Source organism: Protopterus annectens, chromosome 13.part0 (assembly GCF_019279795.1).
Source record: "Protopterus annectens isolate FY-2018-M chromosome 13.part0, PAN1.0, whole genome shotgun sequence".
Taxonomy (NCBI): domain Eukaryota; kingdom Metazoa; phylum Chordata; order Ceratodontiformes; family Protopteridae; genus Protopterus; species Protopterus annectens.
The window spans coordinates 1,091,412,416-1,091,428,974 of record NC_056747.1 but is presented as its reverse complement, the minus strand read 5'-3'; positions in this window follow the sequence as shown (position 1 = coordinate 1,091,428,974).

Genomic DNA, 16,559 nt, shown 5'->3' with positions numbered 1-16,559 from the left:
TTAAAGTTTTTTTCCTTTTAGTAATGTTTTTACTTCTTGTAGTTCTTTTATGTAATTTTATGGTGTGTTTGAAGGTTTCTTCCTTTAAAAGGAAGTTATGTTTGCATTAGCGATTACACCTGTGATGTTATCCCACAGTTTTTAAAAAAGCATTTTGGCGCCATTCCTACCACTCTGAAGAAGCTACTGAAGTTTCAGTAGCGAAAACGCTGTATCTTTTTACTGTTGTCTGAATTAAATTTGCATTAAGGACAACATTTTTTCACTGCTTGGTTTCCTTCGCTTGTTGGATTACTGTGGCATTGTTGTTTAACCTAACACAGTCAACAGAACACAAATGCTAGGTCATGATGACAAATCCCAGTAGCATGCCCCCCATGTCCCACTGCATGAACTGTGGACCAATCCATAAATACCGCTGGGATGAAGGGTGAATTATAGGGCTACTTCTCAGATATCACACTCATAATGTTAGGAAGAGGATAGAATAACAGAGTGGGGCGTGTAGACGCATGGACGCCATGGAGTGTGTGAAGTCTGAAACTCTGATGTGTGCCCATACTGCCCCTGTCTGCAAACCCAGTAATGGGTGGCTACAAACCTGCTTGTAAACCACAATGTGAAGGGGAACTGACCAGATATATGAGCCCTGCCTCTGGGTAACCTGGGTGAATCTGTACAGCTGAGAGGTATGGCCACAGCAGAATATGACCATTCAGTTTAGTCGATATATGTACAAGAAGGGGATCCTTAGACACCATGGAAGGTGCTGGACCATTTACACAGACCCATCAGCAAGTGTCTGTAGCTATCCCTCCAGAATGGCAGGAGTATGCAAGAATGTGTAAGCTGTGGACCACAATACTGGACTCAGCTTCATTCATCTTGTATTTCCCAGTAAATAACTGTGAGCAAATAATTATATCTGTCAGTAGTTGATGACATAACACATTGCAGTGTAAAATAATACATGTCTGAATATCTCTGCTAACACCAACCATGTAAAACAAGCAGCACAGACAGCAATAGTTACAGTATCCCCCTATATGTTGCCCATTGTGACTCTATATTGTCAACCTATCTACAGATATCCTTCAGAAACAGTTTGCTAGCTGTGTGTAGGACACCAAACCCTGGACTGGAGTACATCCCTACCGGGAATGGATTCACACACTCAATACAGAAGGTCATACTGGGCATGCTCTTATACTTGGAGAAATGAAGCCCATGTCTGACAACACAGTGGACTATACACATCTGTCATTCGCAGATGTCTGTGCACACGCACCAAATTGTACACCATTCATGCTTCACGCACACATTGGATTGGAATACTCACACATATCGAAGGCCAACACACTATAATATGTCAAACATACACACACAGAGATGTGGGGAAGAGAGAGACAGACAGTGACAGAGAGAATTCCATTATGAGGCCTGTCCCACCCACTACACAGCCAATTGGCTGATATCATATGATGTGCTGATGTCAATCACTGTACACATTCCTTTTGGTAGCCCTCAGCCCTATAGTGTCTGTGGTGCTTGTGATAACTGTAACATGATAGTACAAATCAGTATTCATGTAGCATATGTATATTCAGTCCTGTCAAATGTGAAGTTGTGTGTGATTGAGTGTGTCAGAAAAATATGTATTAATGTGTGTGCTTAATGCTAATTAGAAACTAAATAAGTTAACACGTTTTTCATTCTATTTTATATGCACTATTTGATATACAGCTGAGTTTCATATGAGACCAAAAAATGCTTTTTGAAACTGCAGTGTGCTTTCTGAAACTTACAAGATGCCTTCTGACCTAGTAATTGCTAACACAGCAATATTCTTGTTTATGCCTTTTGGAAATGTACTTGAGAAGCAGGTGATTATCTGCTAGGCCAGGAAGAAATGAATGAACAATGCTATATTCTGTAATGTAATGATTTTAAACAATCAGCTCTGTTCGAAGTATGAGAACATGCACAGCTGCAGAAGTTAGAGATAACATAGACAAAGGACTGTTAGAGAAATGAACTGCAATCTATACTTGCTTTGTGCTCGAATTAGCCATAGTACCTTGAATGGTAACATTGCATATATCTAACCAATGGTAGCCAAGGCCACGTTGTTTTTCTTAGGAAGTTTCTCACAAAAATTGATAGTACAAGCAGAATATTGTAAAAACAATCACTACGAAATGATGATGAAAAAACTTGTGATTCACTACGTCAGCTTGTTAGGCAATGTCTTATTAGAAAATGTATAAAAATGCTTGCATTTCCTGATTCTAGTTAGACAAACTTTGTATTAGCACGTTTATGTCTCCTTGCTGCAAGATTAAAGTGCCTTAACCTGAACCTGCCGTGTATTGATAATTTTTAAAGTATATTTTCCTTTGACAGTTTGGTCCTTCGAGCCGGAACCATATCTCTCACTCTGGCTCAGGTCAGAATTGGGCCCGGTGGCATGTACCCGTATGGAGAAGTGGCCACATCGACTCTTCTGTTTTGAAAGACCTCTGACTGAATTGTCGTTCGAAAGAGGCCAGCCACTGTTTCTGATCTGGGATTGGAGGACGAGTCAACGTTCCGGTGGATCAACACACGGAGGGTCAGGTAAGGAGGAATTTACCTTTTTTCTGTTTTAGATCAGGGACTTGTTACAGTATTATTGTTTTGTCAGGGAGATTTGCATGTGCAGATCAGGGACAAAAAGATTGCTGTCTTGTCATAGATCAGGGAAACAGAATAGGAAGGCAGTTATTCTAGATAAACTGTGAAAAGGTGTAAAATCATGGTACCACGTGATAAAAAGGGTTACGTAACAATTTCTAACTTAGCTAAGGCAACATGGGAAATCAGTGCATGAAAAGTTCCCGAGACCCGCCCTTAACTGAAGACGCGAAATATATGCAATTACAGCGTGCCAATAATGTTAGGTATTATACAAAATGGGTTGATAAATACAAATTTGACGGTAATTTAGATAAACCTTCACTTATTAAACTTGTTAGATAACTTAAAACAGACGTGAAAGGTCAGCTAAAAAAGCAACGACAATTAGGAGTCCCTCAGGCACACATGTGGCTTGAGGAAGCAAACCGCAGGGAACAAAAGATTAAAAATTCAAAAGCAATGTTCTTAGACAAAGAAGACAATAACTTGGTAATAGCAACAGCCCCTCCTCCGCCCACTCTGCTTCCCTTACCAGAATATAAAGCGAGTGGACAAGCTGATCCACCTCTGCTATACCCAGCTGTTCCTGCAAAACCAAAACCGTTTGTCAGAGATCCTATCGAGACCAGGTCTCGAACATGCAACTTAAGAGGGGATATTGAATTATATGAAATGAATAAAAATTCACAAGCTATGAGTGAAGAAGAGATATGTCCACTCATAGAAGTACCAAATCCGCAGGCAGGACAGGCAGGACAGGACCCAACTCTTCCAGTATATAGACCGTGGACACCGGAAAACATCTGGAAAGCCACAGAGGGAATTCCCCATCCAAAATTTAATTTTAGAAAATTCTTAGAAGACTTACAGGGCATGAGGTTAAGTTACCATTTGAATGGAGAGGAAGTAGAGAAAGTAATTAGACAAATCGTAGGTCCAGATTGGCACATGATCAGTGGCAACTGGAATCCCCGTGACGCAGAGCTTAGACCACACCCACATAGTAACGCAGAACTCGTCAACAGAGTGAAAGGTCTGACAGACCGAATCTCTGAGAAATGGAAGCCTAGGGCTGATTGGACTTGCATTAATCAATGCATACAACAAGAAGGTGAAACTGTTGATAGATATTATGCCAGATTCTTAGAATGTTTTAATAACCATTGTGGAATGCAGGTACCTGAAGACCAAACACATGATTCCCCATATGAGCAACAGCTAAAGAATGCATTTTTAAAAGGCAGTATTGCACCTATTAGCAGCTTTATTACAAAGCACATGGTAGATCATCGTACAAGTAGATTACAGTCACTACTTGAATATGCAAGACATGCCGAAAGGCATTTTAATAACAAAAAGAAAAAGAAAACTCAAGTATTTACAGTAGAAGACGGATCAGAAGTCGTCATAGTACAAACTGGGAAGAAAGGTAAGAAAAATACCCAGGGAAATAACAATCTGATAAATGATCAGAAGACTTTGAAGAGAGAAAGAAAAGGGGTGAATGTTTCAAATGCGGGAAAAAAGGACATCTAGCAAGGGATTGCAGGCAAAATAAAAAGGTAACCACAGAAGACAAAGGGGGTGAGGAATGACTATATGATAGTCAAGAATCACTGGATAGGAATAAACAAGAAAAGACAAGTGCAAATGTGATAGAAGGGATAGAGGATGTGACAGAAGAAATAGACGATGTACATGAATTCACAGATAATGAAGAAAATGAAATTTTGGACTTAGCATTATTGAGCCTAGAGCTCTACTTAGCAGACACAAAACCGGAAGTTACACTTCTGGTAGAGGGAAGGGAAGTTAAATTCCTGTGTGACTCAGGGGCTTCACGGATCCTGATACATCCTTCCAAACTACCAGAAAATTCAGAATCACTTGACTACATATTAGTGAAAGCAGCTAATGGACAGCTGTATCGGGAGCCACTCTCCCACAACATAGCGATAACTGACCCAGTTTCAGGGATGACCCAGAAAAGCAAAATTGTTGTTTCTGCAAAATGCCCAGTAAATCTCTTGGGCAGAGACCTAATGCAGATATTTGGCATAGCCGTAGCTCCAACTATGCAGGGTATGGAAGCACAGCAACAAATGGATACTTTTGTAGTGCGACCGGAGGGTGAAACATTTTATTGGTACAGCCAGGACTTAATTACGACTGGTCCAGGGGCAGCAACCGAGGAACTGATGAACGTAGCCATCAGTAAATCCCCCTCCCTTGACACTGATAAACAGCATTTGTTGCATTGCACTCTATATTACTGTAACAGACCAGGACCTGATAAAGAATATGAGCAAGACCTGTTTAAAAACCATGCTAACAGATTAGTATTACGAAATTTGTACTGGGACACAGAAGAAAACAGTGTAGTAAGCTATTCATTGCCCCAGAAATTTCTAGCACTTTACAAATCTAATTGATTACCACATGTGAGTTTAACTAAAGATAGAAATTTGAAGTGGGCAGACCTAGGAGAAAAAGTCACAAAGTGGGAAAAGCAGACAGAGTTAGAACTTTCCGAACAAGGAGTACAAAAGCAGAAATTAAATTGGATAACGCAGACACACCCAGCTGTACACTCACAGGCAAGTGAGGATAGCTGAGTAGCACTCTTACTAGAGGAAGAGGAAAAAGCCTTACGAGACATACCAGAGACTCTCTGGTCAACAGGGAAATCAGATGTAGGACTTATTCGTACAGCAGGACCAGTTACTATCACGCCAAAATCAGCATTTAGACCTCAAAAGAGACAGTATCCCTTAAGAAAAGATGCAGAAATAGGAATCAAACCTATAATAGCAGCCTTACTTAAGGAATGAGTCTTGATAGAATCTCCTGATTCACCATGTAATACACCCTTATTTCCTGTTAGGAAAGCAAACGGAGAATGGCGTATGGTCCAAGATTTACAAGCTGTAAATGAAGCAGTTATACCCAGGGCACCCACGGTGCCAGATCCACACACTTTACTGAATGATTTGAAACCTCAACAAAAGTATTTTTCTGTAGTAGATATTAGCAATGCATTTTTCTCAATACCAATACACCCTGACAGCCAACATTGGTTTGCATTTACATTTCAGGGGAAATGGTATACATATACAAGACTACCACAGGGATATTGTGAAAGTCCAACAATATTCGCGCAAGAAATGGCAAGTAACCTGGTGGGATTTATCCCACTGAAAGGCAGTCAGATTTTACTTTATGTGGACGACATTCTGCTGGCAGCCCCCACCCAGCAAGAATGCAGAGAGGATACCATAGCATTATTACAATTTTTAGCCACTCAAGGACAGAAGGTAAACAAAAACAAACTGCAAATTTGGAAAAAACAGGTCAAATACCTGGGATATGTAATATCCAAAGAAGGCAGAATATTAGATGAAGACAGAAAAACAGCAATATTACAAGCACCGAAACCAACTACCAAGAAGGAAATGATGTCCTTCCTGGGTACCACTAACTTTTGTCAGAGTTGGATTCCAAACTATGCTTTGGAATCTGCTCCGCTGACCAACTTGATATTCAAAAAGCCGATGGCAGCACAAGATTTATTACAGTGGACACCAGAAGCAGAATCAGCTTTCTGCAAATTGAAACAACTGATAGCTTCTTCATTAGTTTTAGGATTACCAAACTATCATAAACGATTTTTCCAAACTGTAGATTGTAAGCAAGGTTATATGACATCAGTGTTAACACAACAGCATGGGGACAAACAACGCCCCGTAGCTTACTATTCATCACAGCTAGACCCAGTGGCGCGATCCTTGCCCCACTGTGTACAAGCAGTAGTCGCAGCTGCAATGGCAGTGCAGGCTTCAGCCTCAGTAGTATTGTTCCACCCTCTCACATTGAGAGTGCCTCATGCAGTCACGATTATTTTACTGCAAGAAAAAGTAGCATATCTTTCTCCTGCTAGACATCTTTCCTGTATGACTATACTGTTGAGCCAACCTCATATGACGACTGAACGATGCACAACTTTGAATCCGTCAACCTTGCTTTCAACCCCTGCAGATGGCAAACCACACTGCTGCCTGCAGGAGATTGAGCAAAAGACACTACCTAGAAAAGATCTTACAGATGTTCCCTTGGATGATGCCGAGGTGACATACTATGTGGACGGCTCGTGCAGGAGGGGTCCTACAGGACAGAATCTAGTGGGGTATGCAGTAGTTCCTGTTACTGAGATTTTAGAAGCAAAGTCTTTACCACACAACTTATCTGCACAAGCAGCAGAATTGATTGCTTTGACAAGGGCATGTACCTTGGCAAAAGGTAAGAAAGTGAACATTTTTACTGGCAGTCAGTATGCTTTTTCTACTGTACATGTTTTTGCGCAGCAGTGGAAAAATAGAGGAATGATAACATCTACTGGTAAACCAATTAACCATGTGCAATTTATTTTAGACTTGTTAGACTCTATTCAGTTACCTCAGAAAGTAGCTATTTGTAAATGCGTAGCTCATACCAAGCAACAGGATAGAATTTCAAAAGGTAATGCGAGGGCTGATACAGCTGCAAAACAAGCAGCTTCAGCTTCAGAAGTATTTCTTTTGAGTGAGGAATTACAACCATCTGAGATGTTAGACTTAGAAATGTTAAAAACAATGCAGACACTTACTACAAATGTAGAAAAACAAAAGTGGATAAAACGAGGAGCAATCCTTGACAAGGGACTGTACATCTCCAAAGAAAAGAAACCGATTTTACCATCTAACTTGTTTAGATATGCAGCTTTGTTGAGCCATGGGCAGTGCCATGTCTCAACAGGGGGGATGGTACAGTTAGTGAATTGAGTGTTTACAACGTATGGATTTACAAACTACACAAAAAATTTTTGTGCAGCATGCCATGTTTGTAACAAGCATCATGCACAAGGGGCATTGAAACCTAAGCAAGGAAGTTTTCCTACACCACCGTATCCATTCCATACTATTTGTATGGATTTTATAGAGCTGAACAAATGCGAAAATAAGAAGTACTGCCTTGTCATTATAGATATGTTTTCCAAATGGGTGGAAGCTTTTCCAGCTAAAAATCCAGATGCAGCTACTGTTGCAAAAGCCCTTGTTAAAGAAATAATTCCTAGATTTGGCATACCGGAAAAGATTTATAGTGACAATGGCACACACTTTGTAAATCAAACTATACAACAACTTAGCCGTTATTTTGGGATTTCTCTGAAAAATCATTGTGCATACCACCCCCAATCTGCAGGATTAGTAGAGAGGCATAATGGGGTTTTGAAAAACAAGCTTAGAAAATTGATTAGTGAGACACAAAAGAATTGGGTGCACTGTTTACCTCTGGCACTGTTGAGCATGAGAACTGTTCCAAATACAAAGGGATTAACTCCTTTTGAAGTTCTGTTTGGGAGGGCATATTATACACCTCAATGGAAACCTCTCATGCCTGCAGAGCAGGAGGCTGACAGTTCACTTGCAGGGTATATGAGGCGATTTTTGAATAACAAACTTTTGCAGTTAAATTCTGTTTCAGATAAAGAGCAAACCAGACCATCGGAAACAGCAGTAGCCCCAGGTGCATGGGTCTGGGTGAAGGTTGTGAAGAGAAAGAACTGGAGTTCTCCGAAGTGGGAAGGGCCATACCAGGTACTACTGTCGACACCCACTGCAATCAAGATCGCAGAGCGAGCGTCCTGAATTCATTTGACACATTGTAACCTGGTTACGAACTTTGAACTGGACAAAAACCTTGTTACTGTTGTACAATGAGAACAAAATGACCAGGTATAGAGTAAACAGAGATGCAGAACAACCTCAGAAAACTTGCATGATAATTCTGATAGCTATACTGATAACATTGATCTTTTTGTTGTGGCCTTTCCTTTTCCCAGCCACAAAAGTTGAACTGATCAAACGTGATGCATTACTCATAGACTGGCATCCAAACTTTAACACTTACCAGGCAATTAAATATGTGTATGCTGAGACTTTCAGTGTTTCGAACTGCTGGATTTGCACAGCTATACCGACAGCATATTGGGTATTATTAATGACTGCTGTCCCCCTGCGGGTCAATGAGACCTGGAAAAACTTGATTTTTGATACTACACCTGTGAAATCACAAGACAAAATAGCATTGTACCTACCTGTTACACAAAAAGGGATTGTATGTTTTTACAAAAATGACACTATTCAGGTGGGTTGGAGCAATTGCAATGTGACTGTTTCTTATAAATGTTATATTAAACCTAGCAAGACTAAAACTTTTTGTGATACAAACTTAGTACTTATTATACAGCAGGTACTTCTCATTGTTACATTTGTTAATGCCTGTTATGTACTTCACAGATAAAGATTCTAGTTGTATACTGATGTACTATGTTCTTCATCTGTAAATATGTTGTAAGTAATTTCTATGTTAAATTGTTAATCGCTATGTAATCCAATGTAACTACTGTCTGTTTATTTTACTGTGGAGCTTTTCTCCCCAGGCCTCTGCTGAAAATGGACCCACGTCCAGTCGGACACTCCCGGTCAACAAATTTAAATAAATAAATAAAAATAAATAAATAAATGATGCATATTTTGCAAAGATGCATAAGAGTGTTGATGAGATACAGCATAACCCTGTTATTTTAAAACAGCTTTCTATTATTGATAAGAAAATGTTTCATGCAGGGCAAGCTTATATCAATACTAAAGTAGAGAATTGTTATTTTGTTTGTGGGAAAAAGACATATAAATGGCTACCTGAGAATTGGTCCGGCAGTTGTTTTTTGGGTGACCTGGTTCCGGCCATACGACATGCTGCAGCTTTGCCTCAGGGAAAAATTTGAAACGACAGAGAGGTCAGCAGCAAACCTAGAAGTCCGATTAAGAGACCCGAGAATCCAGTAGGACGAATCAAAGCAGGATGGAGAAACCATAACTCCATAAAAAACAAAGATAAACTGACACACATGGACTTGAGTGACACCATTATATCATGGGCAGGTATAGCCCCTGCATATGGCACAGTGAAATCGATTTGGAAGCTGAGAAAACTGTCTAAACTTTTCGAAGATATGAGCAATGCAACTTTTTCTGCTCTCGAATTAGTGACTGATGAACTGAATGCTATGAGAATTGTGGTGCTTCAGAACCGCATGGCTCTCGACTTCACCCTAGCGGTGAGAGGTGGTACGTGTGCTTTAATGGAAGAAGAATGCTGTTCGTACATTCCTGACAACCAGCACGAAATAAACAACCATCTTGAGGTGATCCAGCAAGTGTCGGCCATGACCAAACCAGGCCCAAACCCTCTGATGGACTTTTTCCAGAATTTGTTTGGGGGGTGGGGTTCCATCCTAATGAACATCCTGATTGCCATTTGTGTGGGATTACTCCTATTAGGAGCATGCATTTGTTGTGATATTCCCTGCATGAAAAAGTTAATCAAAGAATTTATAGATATATCAGTTTCTGAGACTTTGTATCAAAGTACTGAAATTGAAGAATTGTTGAAATGTGAAACACTTTCATAAGTTTAAACTGAATGACTCTCTTAACTGCAAATCCTGAATGGAAGAGGTTAGGAGAAGAAGCAAACTGTTTATTCTTTTGAAAATAGAATTAAAAAGTATTAACAGGGGGGAAATGTCAGAAAGATATGTATTAATGTGTGTGCTTAATGCTAATTAGAAACTAAATAAGTTAACATGTTTTTCATTCTATTTTATATGCACTATTTGATATACAGCTGAGTTTCATATGAGATTAAAAGATGCTTTTTGAAACTGCAGTGTGCTTTCTTAAACTTGCAAGATCCTCTCTGACCTAGTAATTGCTAGCACAGCAATATTCATGTTTATGCCTTTTGGAAATGTACTTGAGAAGCAGGTGATTATCTGCTAGGTCAGGAAGAAATGAATGAACAATGCTATATTCTGTAATGTAATGATTTTAAACAATCAGCTTTGTTCAAAGTATGAGAACATGCACAGCTGCAGAAGTTAGAGATAACATAGACAAAGGACTGTTAGAGAAATGAACTGCAATCTATACTTGCTTTGTGCTCGAATTAGCCATAGTACCTTGAATGGTAACATTGCATATATCTAACCGGTGGTAGCCAAGGCCACGTTGTTTTTCTTAGGAAGTTTCTCACAAAAATTGATAGTACAAGCAGAATATTGTAAAAACAATCACTACGAAATGATGATGACAAAACTTGTGATTCACTATGTCAGCTTGGTAGGCAATGTCTTATTAGAAAATGTATAAAAATGCTTGCATTTCCTGATTCTAGTTAGACAAACTCTGTATTAGCACGTTTCTGTCTCCTTGCTGCAAGATTATAGTGCCTTAACCTGAACCTACCGTGTATTGATCATTTTTAAAGTATATTTTCGTTTGACAGAGTGTGTGTGTGTTTCCAGAGGAATGATTTATGGCCTGTTCTCACACACTGCACTTCCCATTGCCCATGTCAGCACTCCTGCTGATGTCAGTCACCTTGAAATAAACCATCAGCCAAGTTTCAACCCTAAAAGCTCTGTGGCGCTAGTGATAACTGTGTAATACTGCAGTATAACAAACTAGCTAGGTAGGAGTTCTAATCCTGGTCCTGGCGAGTGTCTGTATGTGTCTAGAGAAGAATAATTTTGAGGCCATTAACACAACTACACCTGCCATTGGCCTACTTTAGCACGCCTGCTGATGTCAGTCACCTTGAAATAACCCTTTGGCCAAACCTCACCCAGTAAGCTCCGTGGCGCTCATGATGACTGCATGGTAGCAAAGTCGTTAGATAGGAGTTCTAATCCTGGTCCTGGCAAGTCTGTGTGGAGATGAATAATTTTGAGGCCATTCACACAACTACACCTACAGATGTCAGTCACCTTGAAATAACCCTTTGGCCAAATATCAGCCATATAATCTCTGTGGGGCTCGTGATAACTGTGTATTACTGTAGTGTAGGAAATTCATTAGGAAGGAGTTCTAATGCTGGTCCTGGCAAGTGTGTGTGTGTCAGCAGTATCATGTGTGGGTGTTGGTGTGATTGTGTAATAACAGGATCCATTGCAACATGAGTTTTGCTACATTTTCAGATTGAGGACTCATATGTCCCAATGTCACATTACAAGGCCAACAGTTGTCAAACACTGTAGAGGTTGTTGTAGACAATCCACAGCTATAAATGTATATATAAGCAACCATTATAATACCCAGAGATCTCTCTCCACCCCCAGATCATACACAAATATGCTTGGCTCTTTCTCTCATCCTTTCTTTCTATCCCTATGTCTCTATCTCTCTCTCTCTCTCTCTCTCTCTCTCTCCCTCTCTGGTAGATGTGAAAAAATGCATCTGTTTTGCATAGCCAGGAGCTTGACATTGGTAGGTAATGCTCATGATCAGCTGATGGCCTGTGCAAGAATTGGAGTCCTCCACCTGCTAATTGCATGTGGAACAGCTGTGGTATCATTCCTATAGCCAATTGCATGGAAACACTTTCCTATAAGTAAGCACTGCAAGTGGGTGTTGGCTCTTCTCCTTCACTGTGAGCAGGACTTCATGTATGTGTGTGACAAACAGCATCATAGAGGGTAGTTGGAAATACCTCTTACAACAAACACTGTGGAGAAAGGCCAACAAACTGGACGGGGATGTTCCAGACATGGGGACAGAATGTAAGTATTGCTGTTCTACATTTGAAGTAATGTTGGTTTAGCAGGGTTTTTAGGGATATGGCTGTTCTGCATGATTTAAAGTCTGGCATGACAGTGTTATATGGTTGAGACAACTCTCATCTGTAGGGATATCTGCAGACTGGCCAGAGTTTAGAGTCTTAGATTTGGTGTGTCACTCACATATTTACTGTATTTATAAATGCAGTAGCATACTCTGATGATTGTAGTCAACAAATGGTAACATCCATGTGTGTTACTGACTTCATATCCCTCAGAAGAGATATGTCACAACAAACCCTTTTACACCAGCAATGTTCTCAGATTATAACTGAAATATGTCAATACTGGCCCTGTGTTTCTGCCTCTGCCCCCTAAGTCTGTCACCCTTTGTTGATATGTCATGCAGTAAGAGGTGGATATGTACAGTATACCATTATTTGCTGACATAATTCCTGATATCAAGCCAGTGATATATCAGACTGCCAGGCATGTAATGTATAGGAGGCCTAACATCTGAGGACAAAACCTGGATATTCTGTTGTAGTCTATAAAGTAGTGAGGTCTGTGTACTTATGGTGATTGCTGACAGAGTGTCCGTATTATGTAGCTGTATATTGTGATGTTACTTGGCCTGGGTACAGACTGGGGTAGATGTCAGTGCTCTTGGTCTTGTTCTATCTGATGTTGCATGCTGCTCCAGCTTCTGATACCCTATCAGCCTATATGTTTGTAGGGCCAGACTGAGACATGTCCCATACGACAGTCAGTCATCAGACTACATTGTGAATTGGGCCAGTATATGTAGGATTAGTGTATGAGTGGCAAACATGATGATGACTGTTGTTCACACAGTCCATATACTGTACTATTACTTAGGCTTACCATTATGTGACTTTGACTGTATTGAGATTGGTTCTGGGTATGCACTTTCATGCTGCTGTCTGTTACTCTGTGCTGTTACACACCTGTAGTGCCTGCTATGTTTGCAATTACATGTGTATTCCCCCATAGGTAAATTGTGTTAGTGTTGTGGCAGTCTGCTTGTAATGTAGACTGTGCTTATTGGCATGCCTAGCAGCTCAGTGTATTTACCCTAGTGTGATGTTATGTCCAGATATTGGTCAGATGTACTGTTGCCTGGCCACCATACGTGTTGTGCATTTCTGACAAAGCAGTGGGCTGCTGTGAAGATGTATGTCACTAACTGGTGTGAAGTATGTGGGCTTGGGACCTCTGCTCCTCCAGTTAATATGTGTTAGGATAGACAGGAGGGTGTGAATGCATCAACTATGTGAGCTTATCTAGTCCAGTATGTGTGATATATCCCCATTTTCATGGCTTTAAACATTCCCTTTGTCATGCTTGTTCAACATTTCTTGAACTAAGGAGTTCTGTGTACACCTTCTGACTGACCAGATTGTTTCAGACTGTCCATGTCTATTGCTCATATTTATTCTGTATTCCACAGGATCATTGATGTGATTTGTGTGGTACTTCACTATGATGATTTTATATCTGTCAGTAAATGATGGCATATATGTCAGTTTCAGATGAGACTTCCTTCATACCATGTTTGTTGACACAACCCCTGTCACTGTAGCAACATTCTACATTTATGATTGCAATACATACATTACGTTCCCTTGCACTAAAAGATTGAGAGTTGAGAGTTATGGTGCTGAAGTATGACTCCACTATATGTCATGGGCATATGTTGCATATATCTACAGATGTACACACAAACACACACACACACACACACACACACACACACACACACACACACACACACATATATATATATATATATATATATATATATATATATATATATATATATATATATATATATCTATAAAAAAGTTCCAAACAGTCCGTGCGCGGGTCTTCAAAGTGCCCGAGACCAATATAAAACTCCAAGCACGTCCAGCACCTGAAAATATAACAAAATATCAGCCGTTTTGGAAAAAAGGCTTTTATTCAAGCCAGAACAGTCTGCCCCACAGACCGGTTTCGCTCTAACTGAGCGTCATCAGTGTATGACGGCAGTATGGGCTCACCACGCAAATATACGTATTCACACAACCACATTATCTGCCTTAAAGGTACAAACATCAAATAGTACCTAAAAGTAGAAACAAAAAATAATGGTATACAAATGGCTATAAAAACTAGAGTCATTCAACTGTTTATTGGCTTCAGCATCATATTCCTTTTTATCCCAAATGACCACTGCACCCCCTTTATCTGCCTTGGTAATTACAAGTTGAAAATTTTGTGTCAGTCTACCCAAGGCCTGTTGTTCATCCCTAGATATATTGTGATTGGCATTTCTGAAAATTTCACCTTGCCTGGTTTGTAAATCTTTTAACACCATTTGCTCAAAGATTTTCACATTACTGTTATATGCTGGTGTAAAATTAGATTTCTTAAAAATAAACCCACTTCTACTAGAAGATGTCAATTTAACTGCTTGATTAGCAAAATAACATTTTAAATTAAGCATTCTGCTAAAGTTTTTTAAATCACAGACAGTATCATATTGTGATAAATAAAAAGAAGGCACAAAGTTTAATCCCTTATGCAGCAATTTTAATTCAGTTAAACCAATTTTAACCAATAAAGAGCGAAGGTGGATAATTAATTTAGGGGCCTTATTTAAGCCAGGCCTAAATGATCAATGGTAATTGCTATCCCTTAGTTGATATGAATATATGGTCACATTAATACTATTTGTATGTATGTTTATGTATGTATGCTAATGCATTTTGTATATTCATGCATATATTGATGTGCTTGTGTATATTTAGTTGTATGTTTAGATAATTATGTATTTTTGTAGGTGTCCATGAATAAGTGCTATATTGTTTGATTGAGTGCAAATTTATTAATGTATGCACCTCTATTATATTTGTGTGGGGGCTTTTTCTGATGGGAGATATATATATATGTATATATATATATATATATATATATATATATATATATATAAAACACTGGGCAAAAATGGTTACTGTGTAGTGTACTTTAACATGGTTTCAAACAATGGTTTAATATACCATTATTTTTTGTTTCTACTTTTAGGTACTATTTGATGTTTGTACCTTTAAGGCAGATAATGTGGTTGTGTGAATATTATATTTGCGTGGTGAGCCCATACTGCCATACACTGATGACTCAGTTAGAGTGAAACCGGTCTGTGGGGCAGACTGTTCTGGCTTGAATAAAAGCCTTTTTTCCAAAACGGCTGATATTTTGTTATTTTTTCAGGTGCTGGACGTGTTTGGAGTGTTATATATATCTATATATATATATATATATATATATATATATATATATATATATATATAATGTGTGTGTGTGTGTGTGTGTATGAATATGTGCTGAGGTATGACTCCACTACATATTATGGGCATATGTTACATATACATATATAAATATATAAATATATATATATATATATATATATATATATATATATATATATATATATATATATATATATATATATATATATATATATATATGTATACATGCAATGTATCCGTGCAATCCCTAAACAGAAAACTATCTCCCTATACCCCAAGTATCACCAACCCCACACCTGATAATAAGATCCCCTTTAAGCTTGATCCAGTACCAACACCTTTTATTAAGTCCCTACTTAAGAAACTGAAACCCACCACCCTTTCAGCAGACCTACTACCTGCAGAATATCTCCAAAAAGCCACTAATGAAATAGCATACCCCATATCATTTTTAATCAATAGAACTATCCACGAAGCCTATATCCCCCACATCTGGAAAATCTCCCACATTGTTCCTCTTCATAAAGGGGGAGATTCCACTGAACTTTCAAATTATAGACCTATAGCCGTTCTGTTTCCCTTGGCTAAAATAATGGAAAAATGTATCCACAAGCAATTTCTTGCCTATCTGAATCAAAACACTCTCCTAGGGCCCTCCGAGCATGGATTTAGACCTTGCCATAGTACAACCTCAGCCTTTTTCTCCTCCCATACAATAAATCAAAACCATAATGACAACAAGCTTTCCTCAGCCCTCTTCCTTGACCTATCCAAGGCATTTGATATGGTAAATCACCAGCTACTCTTAAATACATTAAAATCATTCTCCATAGATAACCTAGCAATTACCTGGTTTCATTCTTACCTAAGTGACAGACAACAAGCTGTACTATGGAAGAATAACCCATCGTCCCTTT